General features: G+C 39.4%; 1 protein-coding gene across 1 annotated transcript in view; it reads right to left on the minus strand.

The window, feature by feature from the left end:
* LOC146822289 (protein LEG1 homolog) overlaps positions 1–18,282 on the minus strand; it is a 121,096-nt gene that overhangs the window by 86,535 nt on the left and 16,279 nt on the right. The gene's annotated exons all lie outside the window — the stretch shown is intronic.

Consider the following 18,282-nt stretch of genomic DNA (forward strand, 5'->3'; position numbering starts at 1 on the left):
AACATACACACAGTAGGAGTGCACTGGAGAAACACATTACTTATACAAAATAATACAAAAATTACTGACATACCCCCAAAAATACCACATAAATCTATGCTGTTTTGTTATGGAACACTCTGCATTGGAACACTCTGTGTGATTCATTTATTGAAACCTTCCCTTTGTAGGTATGTGAAACTATAACAATTTCTCTTGATATATTTTTACATTTCCTGGTACTTAATTAAATTAAACCTAGGTGCAGCTGACCAAAATTATTCTTAAGAGTCCACCTCCACCCTTCACCCTGCACTGCCCAATTTCATCCTGGCAATGGCCACCCCTACCCCTAGTTTCAACCAGTGACGGCAGGGGCGGTGCTCACAGGGAATTGCAGCAAGCATGTGAAGTGTACCAACCTGGCTTCTTCAATGAAGTGAAAGTGGGCATTTAACAGTCCAATTATCACTTACATTTGCTAAGAAGAGTGTCAAAGTCCCTCTAAAAGGGGCTCCGATGAAGTATTCCAGTACTTTTATGTTCCTGTTTCCTGGGTGACAAAAGCTGCAGTATGAGGTTAAGATATTAGGAATAAAGAATTAAACAGACTCATTGATTATGTGACAAAATGAAGAAAAAGAGTTTAAAATTACACTCTGAACAATTAAAGTTATCAAATTTAGATGATAGACTTGGAAGCAAACACTTGTCCATGGAAGTGGGGGCTGGCGGTTTAGTTGATGACAGGTGGAGCAACCGTCGCTTGATTCACTTGCGAGCCACAGAGCCTGGCACTATTATTTGGGCAGGGATTGAAACTACACAACCAACTCATCCCATTACAGCATGCCAGCGTGTGCAAGGCAGCATAGTTGGTTTCCTTGCCTCCTTTAAGTGAACCTTCCTAATCCCCATTTGTAAAGTGTTCAGTAATCTGGCGATTTGCACCTTGACAGAATTATGAGAGAACAGAGGAAAATGTTTTGTTACAAGAGAAAATGTTGTTTAGAGAAAAACTCAACCATTGTGGAACACTGGGTCCTGCATTCTAACCCCAACTTGTTCTGAATCGAAATTAGTGGGCTGTGCAAAAGGAGTCTCCCCTTCTATTTAAGATTTGCAATGAGATGTACCAATTTTACCATTACATGATCACCTAGATATCTTCCAAAATGTGAAAATGTTCATTTTTGAGTCAGCTTTGAAAAGAGGTTTTCATTTAGGAAATGCAAATGCTGGGATGGTTTTCTGCTGCTCCTTGCTGGCCTCCAGTCCTGTGATTGTAGAAAATCACATGGGGTCATAAAAGGCAACCTGCTTAATTCATATCCATTAGGAACTTTGGAGTAAATTTACTATGTTTAAGTGTAGTGTTTGCATCACAAACGTGAAGGAAATCACAGCTAAATATTTCTTTACTAATTTACTTCTCAGCGCTAAATGTGACCAATGATCTACACTGGAAAATTACTCGAAAGTAGCATAAAGCAGCAAGGTTTTTGACTCTAAGCCCTATTTACTTAAAATAGTAGACAAAGTTTAGCTTCAAAAATATATAGCCCAGTTCAACCATGTGGTATCTCAGAGAAATGCTTTTATTTCCGATCCCCATATGTGACCCCCACGGCATGTCCCGATGGAGTTGATGAGAAATTTGCTCCAGCTGAACCGGAGTGCCCCCGTGAGGGCCTTTGCAAAGGCAAATAAATACAGACACAATTTGAGCTGGTAAGGCTGATCAGTGGGTTAGTGCAGCAGCTGCAGAGGTATTGTACTTATGCAACCTACAGGCAAAATGATTTGATCCTGGTGGGGCAGAAATGGTTTAATTTCAATAGTAAGAGTACTGTTGAGTAATAACTTATTATATAGAAACCTGCCAAGCACAGTAGTGGTTTACATCATTGTGTTTTACTTAGTAGTGTGTGCCAGAAACCTCAGATACGCAGCCTAGGTGCATTTGTTGCCAAATTCCGCTTTCCAAGAAGAGTGCGAAGTGACAAAAATTCTGTGAACTCCACCAGCAGAGTTGAGTTTACTGTCCACCCCTAATCTAAGTCCAGAATCAGCACTTGGCCTTGTTCAAGGCTTGTCCAAGCATCGTCCCTGCACTCACCTCCTGAGTCACCGAGAAACTCCAGGAACTCTAGTCTTCTGATCCTTCCTGATGATTCTATCTTCTTGGCACAACTGGTTACAGGCCTCTTCCACCCATTGAAAAGAATTACTCTGTCTTACATGATTTTGGATGCGTCTTTGCTAAACACACTTTTGTTCAGGCTAGCGATAATGAGTCATTGAACTTCAGGGTAGTAAGGACCTTGAGACTTAAATCATAACCTTTTGTAGACTGATTAATGAAACACAATGTCTAGAAGAGAAGAGAACCTCCCTCTGTTAAAAGGGTCTGAGAGATAACGTGAAAGATTCTTTAGCACACCTTGTGGATCTACTATCAGAATGTTCTGAGTTAATTGATTTAATTGTCCAGTCAGATCACAGGTTAATTGAACACAAAGGAGAACGCACTTGAGGGGAACCTTACTTATTAGTGGTATGTCCGGTGGGGGGGTAGAGAGATCAAGATTAAGAATCAGAATAATGCAAAACCTATGCATATAAGGATTTTACATTGTCCTTTAACTATAGAGCAAAAAGATCGAAGATAAAGTATAAATATAAGCTTGTATTGTAATATTGCAGGGGACTTCACTCATGAGTGTACTGTCTGACCATAAGGGGTCTGAAAGAATGGTGCTGTAATGTCTTGTTCGATGCAATCAAACTTGAGAGCCCGGTTGGCTTCGAGGAAAAAACAGTTGGGTAAGGTCTGCATGCAGACGCCCCAATTTTTGGCCTGCATTTACAGAAGATCCTACAAACATTTTCAATAACAGTTACTTTAATACTTTGAAATCAATAGACGAAGGTGTTACCCATACTCTTTGATAATGGGGCTAAAGGAAATGTTTTTGATCTAGCTTTGGTCAGTTCTTTGCATATACCTTGTGTTAAGAAAAGTAATCCGGAACTAGTTAGTGCTGTGGATGGCTCCGAGGTCTCTTCAAGAATGATTCAATATCAAGCTGTTCTATTCTAGTATGTGAAAATGGGCATACAGAAGCCTCTTGATCTCATTAAGACATTTACATTTGGTGCTATTTTAGGGGCACCCTTGTTTCAGCTTCACAAGCGACTCATCAATTGGTCACCCTGGGTTCCAGCTTAGTCACCCTGGGTTCCAGCTTTGGTCAGTCACCCTGGGTTCCAGCTTTGTCACCCTAGGTTCCAGTTTTGGTCAGTCACCGGAAGTTCTATCTCAATTGAACTCCGCAGCTCTGAAACTAGGATGCACTACACAAACTCCAGTAGAATATCAAGAGTTTTGTGATGTTTTTCATGAAAACAAATCTCTCCAATTAGCTCCCTATAGAGAATATGATTACAGCAAAGATATTTTTCTGGGTATAGCACTTCCTTGCAGTCACATATATACTTTCTCAGAACCTGAGACACATCACTTGAAAGCTTATTTGGATGAGTTCTTAGCCATGAGATTCATTTGCCCTTCCACCTCCACTGCATTTTCATCACTCTTTCTCATACTGAAGAAAAATAGCGAGTTAAGGGCATGCATAGACTATGGGGCCTTGAATAAGGTTGATGTCAAGAATGCATATCCTCTTCCCCTGATGTTATCAGGTGAAGAAGTCCACTGTGTACCCAAAACTATACCTGCAAGGTGCATATCATTTCATTTGTGTAAAAGAAGGTGATGAATAGGATCAGCTTTCCAAACCAAATTTGGGTTATTTGAGTATACACGCATGCCATTGGATTTTGAAATGCCCAAGCAGCATTTCTGTATTTTATATATGAGGTGTTGCAAGATTTACTAGATTTTTGCATAGTTGTATGTACCGTTGACATCATCATTTACTCTCAAAACATGGGAAGCACATAGAACGTTAGAAAGGTGTTGCAAAGAACATGCCCTTTTTGTTGAAATGGACAAATGTACTTTTTACACTCAATCTTTGATATTCCTGGGATATTTTATATCTCCATAATGTGTTACAACGGATCAGAAAAGGGTGCAAGTGATATCAGATTAGCCAGCTTCAACCACAGTCAAGGAGGTATGAATTCATGGGATTTACAAACTTCTATAGATGCTTTATCTCTCATTTCTCAGACATTGTAAGGCTAATTACCACCAGTCTTTTATGAAAGAAGGTGCTGATTACTTGGACTCAAAAGACTAATGACTCATTCAAATTATTTAAGTAGAAATTCACCACAGCTGTGGCACTCAGACACCCAGATCCCACTTTACAGTATTTTGGAGAGGTGGATTCCTCTCAGGTTGCAACAGGTGGTATTCTGTCGCAACGTGGACATATGCCTCCGGTAGCATTTTTTTCTACAAATGTTTTGCCAGCTGAACAGAAGTATACCGTTGATCAACAGAAACTATTGAGTAACAAATTTGTTTCCAAGAGAGGTGGAAATACCTGTTAGGAGTGCATCTATCATTACAAAATAAAACGATCATAAGAATATCCAGTTTGCGCGATCACTGGGAGAATTGACTCCTAGACAAAAGAGGTGGTTATTATTCTTCAGCAAGTACAATGGCATCATTACTTACCTTCCAGGCACACAACAGACAAAGACAAACTTGCTATCGAGGTCGGATCACTCTCATCAGGTTCCTCAAGAACAGGCAACACAGACCATCATGGTACCTGAAGACATAGTAGGTCTTTGCCATAAGAGTCTTATTTTAGCTGAGTTAGTCAAAGCATGAGTCAGGAGGCCATAGAGTTTTGGGTAACTGGTAAAGTTAATCATGTCTATAATAATCTACCATACCAAGAAACCACTTTATTTATTCCCACTAAAGAATTAAGACAATATACATTTAATTGTTGTAATGACACTCCCCTGGCTGGTCCTCTTGGAATTCACTAATTGGCAGTGATGGCTATGGTGGCATTCACTGCCCAAGGATGTGCATGATGATGTCCAGACCTGTCCCATCCGTTCTCAGAAAAAAACTTCTCACACACTATTCAAGGTTCATCTGAATCTTGTATGTACGAAGTGTCGGAAATCTCTAGTTGATTCTTGATACTATCTCCTGTCCTTTCTTTTATGCAAAATGTTTTTGAAGATCTGTAAGTGTATATAATCATGTAAACTACTGCAAAAGCATTTTGAGTTAAGAACAAGAGGGAAATGTTATTTTTGTTGTTTAAAGTGCTTCGCACATGTATAGGATGATGAGGTCCAGGGAGTCCCAATCCCATTAGGCAGTGGGCAAGACAGCAGAGCAGTTTTCCCTGTGACACAAAACTACCTTCTCTTGTGTATTCTCGTCCTCTTCTTCCTCCTGGTGGCAGGTATTGAGCAAGGGTTGACCTTACTGTTGTTCAGTTCCTGCCTCATGTAGGTTTGGAAGTCCAGCATTGCCTCCACGGTTGTAACCAGGTGAGGGATTGGTAAACTGCAAATCTATCTTGCAACTGTAGCCAGATGACCTGTATGCAGGCGTAATGATCCTCAACCTGCTCTGTTCGATCAAGCTAAGGCCATGACACCACTGGTCATCAGCAATTATTTATGAAGTTCATCTCTCAACAAAATGTACAAAGCAAATGTTTTACTCACTTCTTCCAAAGGCTGTGAAGCCATGTTGAAGGAACTGGTTTCACTCCATTGGTGACAGCGTCTAGACCTAGTAAATGTTTCATCAACTGTAATTTTGTCCTTCATACCCAGGAGGTAAATGTAATGGTGAAGGTGTATCAAGGCTCAGGTAGCAAGCCTGCTTCACGTACACATTTTTAGAATGGAATGCATCTGACGATTACATAATTCAATAGTGATAATGGGTTTTTAACAGTCTGGTAAAATTAAAATATGATCGCCATAATGGCCACTTATTAAGCGTCCCTTGGATTATCATCAGGTTCATCAATGTGCCCACTGCCTACTTCCCACACATACTAAATCTGTTCAGTTTTCCCTAATTTACATTAGGCTGTTGTAGATTAGCATATTTACTTATGAGAGCAAAGTTGTACTACTTCTAAAAGAAGCAAATATTATGGGAAAAAAGGGCTTCAGGTTTCTAAGACGGAAATTGTAAGGACTGTACAGCACTACAATGCATAAACTAAAAAGAGTCTCTTTGGCCTCAATTAAGATTATACGTGAGAAGGGTTTATATACCATGTAGCTGGAAATAACACTTCTGACTGATGTTCATGCATCTAAATCAGGCTATTCTAAGTTAATTCTCATGGATTGGAAATAGCCATGCAGACACATTTCCAAGAACATTAATGCACCTCTTTACTGCCTTCTATGAATAGGTGAGATATGGGAGTGGGTATGATGCAAGAGGTGTGTAGTGTATCAAATGACAAGGCAGGCTGTGGGCTGGCTGGCTGGTGGTTTTCTACACTCCTCCCACACTGTAGAAGTGGTTTAGGCATGGCAAGGGCCAAGGAGGGGAGTTGAGGTTGAAACATATAGATTTATCAGCTCAATGTGTCTGGCTGGTTAGACCAATTTTTTTGCATCTGGTAAATGTGGATGTGGGAACACCAGACGAATTGTAATTAAGCATTGCAGTAACACATCCAGGGAGTCCATCCCACCAGAAGAATTAATAGAACCAAAGTATTTTCCAATCTAGGTGCTCTACATTCAAAAGAACAGTGTTGCTTACTGCAGAGAATCTGAGATTGCACCCAATGTACAAAAATGTGTTGGTGTGTCTCCAATGCTTCCTGAGTCAACCGATTCTCCTCAGTTCCCTAGACAACCACGAAATATCAGTACGGCACCTGCACTCCAATACAGAATAGGGGATGGAAGGGTGTCCAATTGTGAATCAAGGGGACTAGGGGTGTAGTGCCGGTTACAATGGTGGACTAATTCAATTGTGTTCTTATGTCTAGATATAAGGCAAGATTCCAATTGATGGACCCAGTTACCAGTTACTTGGAGGCACTCTAAACTAACCCAAATCACTCAACTCTATTTTTGTTTTTAGATAATCAACTAATAAAAGGGTTGTATTTTTATTGCTGGAGTCTAGCACCTCCAAAAGGAACAGGCAGTCTAGCCAGTGTTGGGTTTGTGCTGCTATGAAAGGCTAACAAAGTATTACTGCAATCACAGTTTGGGTGTTTATGATACTTGAGTGCCCAATTAGAAAAATGCAAGGCTGGTGTATAAGATTACAATGTATTTATACTGAATCTTAAGTTGTAGTCAGTAATAAAATACCAACATGAACTTCTAAAATTCCTCTACCTATATTAATTTGACTACACCTTGATACAGAAAAGCAAGGTCTTTCAGTATTCTTAATACTTTCATATCTTTCCCTTTTCACTCATTTCTTGAGCAAACAATGAACATATTATCTTCTTTGAAAGTCTGGCACATGTTTACTTTTTGTAAGCTGCAGGTAAATTGGTGGGCTTAGTACGGAGGCTGAGTACAAAAGAAAAAAATGTTTCCGTACAATATGCTCTTCCTTCCTCCTTCCTACATTTCATTGGGCAGAAATAAAACATCAGATGATTATTCAACTCGCCAGCACCACATTGTACAGTACATTGAAGCCAGCAAACCTTTAGTTGAACTTGTCATGATGAAAATGTTGAAATTTGGTGGGGGTGTGGAAAGGCATTGAGGCCAATAGATTGAGAAAAGAGACTTGTAGAAAGATTAAAGACAAAAATGAAAGAAAACCAGAAAAGTCAAATTGAGGTAAAGAAAGAAAAACAAATGGAATTAATAACAGCTCTAAATATTATGAAATTCTTTGTTGTACATTCCTGAGATTGTCGGTACCTTTCTCTCTGGTTTCCAGAAAAAGAGACAGATTTATTTATGATATTCCCCCTCCTTTCCCTTCATAAGGAATGGTACTAAAGACATTGGGTACTTCTAGCTACTGCTAAGCAGAGAGATGATGGGTTGTATACCTACTTTCCATATTTTTGTTCTTTGTTTGTAGACATGGTTATTGGTGCTTTAGGGCCCTCGTTTGTGGCAGGTTGACCAGCAAGATCTTCTAAGTGGCACTCATATTCCCAAAAAGAATAGTTTAGGGGTGGTAGTACATACTGCAGAACTAATCTTAACATTTCTTTGATGTCTGAAAAACAGATTAATTAATGTGTTAATTCTTTAACAGAAACCTTGAGGTGAATTGCTCGTGGGTATGCAGGATAATCCTCTGAGGTTTATTTTCACTCCTCTGACTTTCATTTCTTCTTGCGATGTTTTCCCACCTTCAGTGTCATCACTACTTCCCTGGAATATAAGCTAACTGATCCTGATCTGTTGTCTCCTAGGGGGAAATATGACCAAGGGAAGAAAAAAAACCTCGCAAACTTCAGGCAAGATCCATCAATTACAGGTTAACCCTGCACGATACCATATTGTTAAGAAATTGGAAGTGCACAGAAAAAGCTCAGATTCTAAAATAGCTTATCAAATGATGACTTTAGGCAAAGGTGGTTTAGATATTTCTGTTTCAGGTATTGTAAGTACCATGATAGCAATTTTCTAGATTATCTTCTGTTATGACAAATGACATCTCGTGGAAGATGCATGATTGATAGAGTCGAATCAGCCCTCAACAAAAGCTTTGGGTTTAAGAATAAGGCCATGACAGCTGGTATTTATGCTGTCTAATCTTTTTAGTCCCTTGTTAATAATAGACTATTGTAGCCGTGACTCAAACTGGTGAAGACTCTGTTAGTGTACAGTATGGAACTATAAGTGAAGTTCCTGTTAACTGAACCTTGTGATGTTCTGAAGCTACTGCCTTTGTCACTGTGACCAATTTTGTACCCAGGCGTCAGTTGGCAGGTATTCAGAAGGTAAGTCTATGAGTTTGTCTCTCTTGGGAGTCAACTTGAGGCCATGCTGTGAAAGGCTTTTAAGAATCAGCAGCTTGCATAGGTTTTTAAGCACCAGTTTAAACCTGTTAGAGCTTCCATTGCTCTACCACAAAACATAATTTAAGACATTCCAATGATCCAGCTGGCCAATGTCATTACAACTCAATCAATCAATCAGCATTTGAGTAGCGCAGCACTATCAACCTTAGTTGTACCTGGGTGCTGGCGGTGCTGTGTCTCCAGTGAAAATGCGGGTCTTGAGTTTCTTACTGAAGTCTGACAGAAAAGGGAGCTGTATGGAGGTGGAGGGGCAGGGATTCTCACGTCTTGGTAGCGATGTACGAGAACAATCATGTGAGGAGTGTAATGGCGAATAAGGCAGAGTGCAGGTGTCTTTTGGGCAGGTGGAAGTTCTGTGGTTGGTTGATGTAGGATGGTCCTTGGTTGTGTAGAGCCTTGTATGCTTGCATGAGGACCTTGAACTGGCATCTCTTCTGGATGGGTAGCCAGTGGAGGTTTTTGAGATAGAGGGTGATGTGGGAGCCTTCAACTTCCTTTTGAGGTCAAAGAATCCAATGTCCATCTTTCACTTCAATAAAGCTACAAAGAACAAACAGGAGCTCTGCTTTTGCAGATCAGCGGCTCAGTGTTCAAATGGACAACACCTCTTTTACTTCTACCAGGTCTGGGCAAATTCAATAAAGATGCTTATTTTGTAATTTATTTATTTTATTATTTATTTATTTAATTAATTTATTGTGAACCTTGAAGTGTTTTTGTCAGAGATGCCAATTGGACTTTATAAAAAGTCTTCCAGATTCAGGGGTCGTTTTCACTCCCTGGCCCAGTGATTCAGTTCAACAGTAATCCGTGTTGCACAGAATCTCAGATATGGTACCAAAACAGCTATTAGCCCTGGTTTCATAGGCAACAAACATGATATATCTTTCTGCTCAGCTTAATGAATGTAAGACTTCAATGTACAGGTCTAACGTTTTAAGTAAACAGTACCCTGCCTTATGGGCTACCTAGGGCCTACCTACAGGATGACTTATTTGTAATAAAAGGGGAGCGCTAAGCAGTGTTAAAGTGCTTGTAGCCACTCCCTAAAACATGTTAAACATGGTGAAATTGGCTTACTCCTGATTTTCATATTTAATTTACTTATAATTCACTTGTAAAAAGAAATACCATATACCCAACCATAGACCCAGTAGTTCTCCTGACCCAATATTTGACATAGTAGAGAAATAGCCATGGACTGGGGGTCCTACCAGAACTGAGGTCATTAGCACAGTTATGAATGTTGATTTTAGAATATTACTTTTCATTCTTTGCAATGATTTTCTAATGTTGTATTATTTATGGGTTTATAACGACTTCAAGTAATCATACCATAAATAAGTTGATTAATGTATTCTTTTTATACTAATTGAATAGAAGTAGCAATACATTGGGTAGTCTATTATAATGTGGATGAAAACCATGTGATTGCCTAAAAGAAGAAATGTAATTACTAGAGTGGGCACATCAAGGGAATAGATACAGGGATGCATTGTGAGGGAGTGTAAACCAACTTCAGTGATTCATGTAGTCATGTTATGTTCAAAGATTTGCTTCTGAGTTGTAAAAGCTGAATTTGTGTATGTAAATGTGTATGTATGTGTGTATCCATGTATGTGGTATATCTATAGGGCAAACCTAGCCAAAAGGCAGCAGAGTACTGAATAGGATCAAAGACAACAAAGAAGTAAAGAAGCAGATGACTAGATGGAAGAGAAAAGCACCATCCCTAATTCAAAACAGCAACTATAATGCCCTAGAGGCAGCTAAAAGACAAGGGCCTACCACGTTGACATTGCATTTGCTTAAAATCCTTCCATATTTTCATTAGGTTCAGCAACATATATGCTTAGTTTACAAGTATTTATGGAAGGTAATGAAGGTGAAAATGATTCCTTCACTTACATATGGTTCAACAATTTTCCGGGGCAAAGACAGTGAACTTTTAGCCAAATTACAAATAAAGGTTTTGAAATCAAATTTCAGGGTCCTAAGAAACGTTGGGCATGTTAATGTTAGATCAGAATTTGGTTTATTAAACCAAACGTTGGTGAGGCAAACGGCTTTTCTAAAATGTATATTTACATTCTATTTATCGGACCCTGAATCCCTTGCATGTATGTGCTGGCCAGGAATAAATTAGAAGGTGTATACCAGTGCATGGAGATTATACTTAACGAAGAGTTTGAATACCTTCAAGCTCCCACTCTTTGACAATTTGGAAAGAAAGAAGACTGTTTCAAAACAGATCTTTTATGTCCCTACAAAATGTTATTGTTAACAGCCGTACCATACCTGGCTAAAGCCAGGTTAACCAGCAGCACAATGTACAGAGTAGCAATAGTGATGTTGACTTTTGAATTGCAATATAACAGTTGAAAATTGAATACAATCAAACGCATTCCGCCAACCATAAACAAGAGTGTCATATACCTAATAAACAATACAATGCTTGCCCTTCCTCGTCATACCTCTACAATGACAGCCGTATTCTCCCATCCACAATACAGCCTTTTCACCCACTACTAATCGAACGATTCAGTTGGGATAGGTTCCAAATATAGGCCCCGATAGTCTGCCCATCTCTTCCAGATCTTGGGATGTTTCTGGGGACAGTCTCTTGCTTTATATATTGGTAATTCTAGAGCCTTGCAAAAATCAATCCCCGACCCGTGGTGGGGAGGCATCTTTCCATGCATTGGCTATATCCTGTTTCGCCAGAGTGAGGCCCAGGAGCAATAGATACTGTTTATACATGTTGTCCCCGATACCATCCGTAATATGAAGCAAGACTAGCCAAAGTGAGTCAGGGATATCCCAGTCCAGGATTTCTGACAGACATGTGATTATACCCCGCCAGAACCTTGAGAGTGTATTGCATTGCCATACGGTGTGTATGAGGGTGCCGTCCATAACTTGGCAGCGCAAGTAGAGAGGGGAATCAATAAGCCCGGCCCTCCAGAGCCTATATCTGGTATAATATGCGCCATGCAGGTATTTGAATTGTTTGAATCTTAACAGTGCCGCGATGGCAACACCACGTGAGGACTCCAAAGCCTCTGTCCAGACATCTTCATCTAGGGGACCCAAATCTTTCTGCCAAGCCTTGCGTGTTTTGCTAAGAGAATGCCAATAAAAGGGCAAAGAATCTTAGGAACTATTTGGTCAGAGCTGCATTACCCCGAATAGAACCCCCTAATTTGACAACTATGTGGGGTCTAACTAAACTTGTGGGCCATTATAAATGAGGGAGCTGTATCATGTGCTATTCTAGTTTAAATATAAACAATTCATTCATGGCAATATCCATCATGACCTGCGAGATTATACAAACTGTAATACACAAGATGTTGTATATGCAATTTGGTTATCTATGTGGGTCAAACGACTCAAAAGATAAAGGTCCGCCTGGGACAACATAAAAGCCGAATTCGTTGCAAAACAGAGAATGCACCTCTGGTGGCCCATTTTCTTGAAAATAACCATGACCCTTCTGAAATTCGTTGCCAGGTTTTTGAAATAATTCGGATTCCACCGAGAGGAGGGAGCATTACCAATATCCGGAACAAAACAGAATGTCGTTGGATACTTTGTTGCAATAGTATCAATAAGGGCCTTAACTCTATGGAGGAATGCCATTCTGCTATTTTTAACTGAATGAGTAATAAGCAAATAAGTGAATACTGACGCTTCAATGTGATATGTAGGCTGTATCACCCAACAGTTTATTAGTTTATATCCACTCTGATTGATCTATCTACCCTTGATATTCTCTCCTACTGTATTGACTGTGTATGGTGCTGACTCTTAAAATTTGTTTGTGTACATCATTAGCTATTGGGATAACATGATTTATGATACAATTGTGCAACTTCGCTGCAGTTTTATTAATACTGAAATATGACTCCGTCCCAATATATGATCGATGAACAAATGAGTTATCACTAACATGTTGAAGTAAATGACTTAGTTGAAACCATGTAAAGACAAACTATATATTTTGTTAAAATCGATAATATCCTGCCAGGACCATGTGAATATGCAGAGTATATTTGTTATATTTACATTTTATATTTATTTTTATTCATGCAATGTATTGTATTTGGGAATGTTATTCCTTATATATTGCTAAATCCTTTTGGTTATGTGTAATTCGATTGCTAATATTTAACATGTAATTGTTTATTTTTTCCATTCACATTTCTAGTTTTCTTTTTCTGCACTCTATTTGCTCTTGGCATGATATTCAATTTGCCTTTCTTTATCTGCTATGGAAATTATCATTGGATTTGAGGATGTGTTTTTTTATTCACTGCCACCTGATCTCTTGGTCCGCTATATTTTTATATTTTTATAGCAGTCCGTTTATTTTTCATATTACCAACATATTTCTGATAGTTAACATATCCAAAATGGCGCATACGTAATAATCACGTGATACGTCTTTGTGTCCAAATAAGATATGGGCCCGTGATGCAATATGCTGGGCTCTTGGATATTTTTACACGTATAAGGGAGTTCTATTGCCTTTTGGATGCAGTCAAAAATTTCGGTAAATCTTCTTTTCTGACATCTAGTATGCCATGTCGACTACATTTTAAACATTCCGCGATGGCGTCTATTTCGGAGTTCAGTGCCCGCAGTGACATCATGCGTCGCGTGGTCACGTCTTTCTTCTCGCGATCATGCACCGCGAGACAACTGAAAACAAGATGGCCGCACCCGCGAGCAACCACATGGGTAAGTTGGCGAGCCGCAACCATGCAGAAAATCTCGCGAACATGCGGGAAAAAAACTTCTGCATCTTCGCGATATTTCCGCGTGTTTGCGATAATTTTTAACATTTTCGCGATAATTTGCGAAAGTGGATTTCGCAAATTCCGCCCACCCCTATTAGAAAACTAGTTGTGGAATAGAAGAGGCTAAGTCAAAAGACACGGTCCATTTTAGCAAAATGGCTAACATAGAAAGTAGCAAAGGTAGATGTACCTTCATGAGAAGATGGTGTAAAGTGTGTTGTTGTTGTACAGGATTATTAATGCTTCTATGGAGCATACTTGCTCTTGTAATACCTTTCAAAGTTACTATAGATACATTAGGACATAATGATAGTAAAACCATAGTAGGGAAGATTCCAAAAGTAGTACCGACAGCAATAAACAGAAATTATTTACACAAAGATAGGTCCATAAATGATTTTTCTAACAATGTATTTTCGAAGTTGTTGTATGAATATGTAAAAATGATGGATGTAAGGGACTGCTACGTCTGCATGCAGTTACCAGCCTCAGTTGCAGAAGGAGTGACTTATCATCACCTTCCAGTAACATATGGAATAACATGTAGTGTAATAGCTAGTTTGTTTTATCAAACAGGTAAATTAGAATATTATTTTTCAGAGATAGATAACATTTTTGCATTAGTACCTGCTAAAAATAAATTAAATGTGGTAAAACCTGCTAAAGTATTAGGTGAATTTTTCTTAGAGACTAATGAATTAACACTAGAAGCAGTATTTAAGTATAATTTAACTTGCAGTTTGCAGAAAGAAGAAAAGACATTTCTAGATATGGTTGAGGAAAGAAGACATAAAATGCACAGAAAAACAGAAGAAGGAAGGGTAGAGAGAGCAGCTTGGGACATAGAGATGGAGAAACATTTGATGAAGGGCGAATCTACACCAACAATAGCTTTGGATAGGCCTCAGAAAGGGAAATTTTGCATAAGAAGGAATCAAACTGCATATGATAATTACTTTTTAGGTACTAGTGAGTGCCATGATACATACCGACTCATGGGTGGATGGGGATTTAAAGGTGGAAGAGATCCAGTATTTCCTGGACTATATTTTATCTGTGGGAACAAGGCATATTATCGTTTGCCAGACCATTGGTATGGCACATGTTATGTAGGCCTGGTATTTCCAAAAATCTTCCATATGGACAGAGGAGAAGATGGAGAACATATTTTAGGCAATCATAAAGCACGTAGAAAGAGAGAGTCTTGGGCTGAGATTGTAGGAGACATTTTTGGAGCATTGATACCAGCAGTGGGAATATCTCTGAATGCAAATAAAATTAGAAAATGATCAACTGTAGTGGATCGCTTGTCAACAAGCACCGCTGGAGGATTCTTATTGGTTAACACTGAAATGGTTGCCATGCGTGCTATGGTAATGCAAAATCGACTTGCCCTTGATATATTTTTGGCAAAAGAGGGTGGAGTCTGTGGAATGCTGAAAGTTCAACATTGTTGCACTTACATTCCAGACGAAAGCAAAGATCTAAAAGTCTATATTAGAAATATCACTGAATTGCATAAAGAAATTGTACCACTGGAGGTTGAAGGTGTTTGGGAGAGAATTGGTAAAAAGATATCAGCTATTAAAGATTTTTTAGTTAAAATAGGTAGCACTTTTATAGGTAAAATATTGTTTCCACTAACATGTGTAATTTCAATAATATTAGTGATAAGATTAGGTTGTTTGTGTTGCAAAAACAGGAAAACTAAAAACAGAATAAGAAGAGAAAACTTAAAAAGAAAAGAAAAAGATCCAGATAGAGATTTAGAGGAGATATCATTAGAAGAGTGGAAAGAGAGTATGTACAAAAAGGCAAAAAGAGAAGAATTTAAGGAAACCGAATTTTGAATAAGAGCAAGAACATATTTCCAGATGAAAAAGGGCAAACATTTTGATTGATTGTGGTGATAAAATCACCAAAGGGAGGGGATTGCTGGAGCGGGAAAAAAAAAAAATTGTATACCCTCTCCATTTGCATGTTATACTAATTAGAATAATTAATTAATTATAATTTTACTAATTGTTTGAAGTGATCTTTAATCAACCTTATTAATAAATGAATTACACGTGGGAGTTGCATTTGCATGGCCTAATTAATATGTAAACTAAAATATGTACGCATACTAATGATAGAAAAATAGAATATTGCATGTTAAAGGTTGCTTTTGTAATGTTGTATTGATTTGTGCTTTATAAATGTGAGTATAAACCGCAATGAGTGTTGCTTTTGCTTGATAAATACACACACATATGGGTATTAGCGAGGGAATAACATTTTATTAATCATTTCTATGCATTAATTACGTTTTTGTGTCTTCTTTGCTTAAGTTGACCATTTGGGCCTGCCACAAGATGGCTGCCTTTCGTAGTGGACGAGACATGAGCGACTTCGCATGGTCCTGAGTGAAGTGCGCCTGCGTGAACGACAAGCAAGTATGGCCTTAGCACGACCCCAGGCAAGCTGTACCCGTCAAGGCCGCACCAGGAAAGGTGCCAACCTTACAAACAAAGAACTTTATTAAAGAACCGGAACTGACAAGTATAATGACAGCATGGACATTACTGTGTGGGAAACAGGGAGGACGACCCCCGTCCGACCAATCGGATGGACTGAAATCCTTATTTTCGATACATTTCTCATTGATTTTTCCTATAAAATACTAGAATAGAGTGGCTCGTCGCCATCGCTTTTTGATTGCCTTCATGATTTCCTGACGTTATGCTGATGGAGAAGACGGTGACTCTGCAGGACAGCTTTCTTGAACTTCTGACGAACTGAATTGCTGCCCTATTTTTCCGATGAACTGAAATCAATTAAGGGCATAGATTGACGGGTTTGTTCCTATGGTCCCTAACCCTTCGTTGGGACTGTGCGTACTGCAAGACAATCTGACGGACTTAGAGGACCACTTTAGCCAGAATAGGTAAATATGGTCATTCGAATTGTTTGCATAACATTTCCTTACAGGTCTTATTCATTTAGATAAATGTTTATTATTGATCATAAATGAGTTGTGTCATTCATTGAAGAGAACTATCTAATTTAAGGTAATAAGGATATTAATAGTCTCAAACCTCTCCAACTAGTTGATTCGTTGAATAGCATGAAAGGGATATAGGAAAACGTTAAGGTATAGTGGTATAGATCTAAGTTCCCTTTGGAGATAGAGATATTCCTTTCATGCCAGCGCTTGGATCAATCGCCTCCTAGGGAAACAGACCATTGAAGTATGAATGTCGGTGTTATGGGCCCCACCAGTGAATGTATGGATAGAATGTGGTAGTGTGATCTTTGGTCTATGACGTAGGGAGGATTTTGGATTCCGCGCTGGAACAGTGGCATTGTGGATTAAGAGTGCAGAGAAATGACACTCAAAAAAATAAACAAGAACTTGCCCAGATCCCAACCCCCCACAGTCCCACCCCAATACCTCAGTAACAATGAAGCATCTGTCACGGCGTGATGCGTGTCCCAGCCCCAACAGAGGTCAGGAACTACCGCCCGCCAAGGGATCCCATTGACGTTGCCCTTGTACATACAGATATCTGCAGTGTCAAGGAAAAATATTAATAAAAGTAGCCCTCAATGTAGATGCCTTTGGCATATAAACAAAGTAGTAGGAACAAGTCAGAAAAGTTAGTATTCTATCCCTCATGTTGAGTCCTCTGCTCCTTGAATGCGGGACTTACTACAGGTCTTAGAGCATCTATGGGATCTTGATCAGTGACGCTGTTTGTCATTTTCATGAGAGAGTAAAGGTCGGGCTCCCCGATGACAAATCTGAGTCCAATCTACGTGGGGTGTGCGGCTTGAGTTTGACGGCTTCATTTGTCCAGGTGAAAACCTCTTTTGTAGAATCAAAGAAATGCATCCGCAATTTATAGATCACCAGCTGCCTAGCTGGGAACAGCAATGAGTACTGGATTTTTAAACTCTGCAGTCGAGCCTTGGCTTCAATAAAGGATTATCGGCATTGCTGGACTAGTCTCGTATAGTACGGAATGATCATGATGGTGGAGGAGGCGTAGGTGAGAGTTCCCTTAAGTCTGGCCTGCTGCAAAATGGCATCTCTGTCTTTGTAATTTTATAGTCTGGCAAGGATGGACCTAGGATGGGCACCTAGTGGTGGCTGCTGTAGCAGGGCCCGATGGACACGTTCGACTACAAAGCATGGGGATAGGACTCCCACGGGAAGCCATTCGGTCAGCCACTTAACAAGGAAGCCTTCCATGTCGTTGCTCTCAAAGCCCTCGGGAAACCCCACCAGGCGGAGGTTATTTCTGCACACGAATCCCTCCGAGAAATAGTGGGAAAATGTGTTTTTTTTTAACAATTTTTTAGGTTTGCAAGGGATTCTGGGTAACAGACGCTGGTAGGAGGCAGTCAAGTCACCCCATTCTGGATTCCCCTGGGTGTCTAGTTTTCAAAAATGTATAGGTTTGCTAGGTTTCCCAAGGTGCCCGCAGAGCTAGGGTTCAAAAACTACAGCTAGGCACTTTGCC

This window comes from Triturus cristatus, chromosome 6 (genome assembly GCF_964204655.1).
Source record: "Triturus cristatus chromosome 6, aTriCri1.1, whole genome shotgun sequence".
In the NCBI taxonomy this organism is placed as follows: Eukaryota; Metazoa; Chordata; class Amphibia; order Caudata; family Salamandridae; genus Triturus; species Triturus cristatus.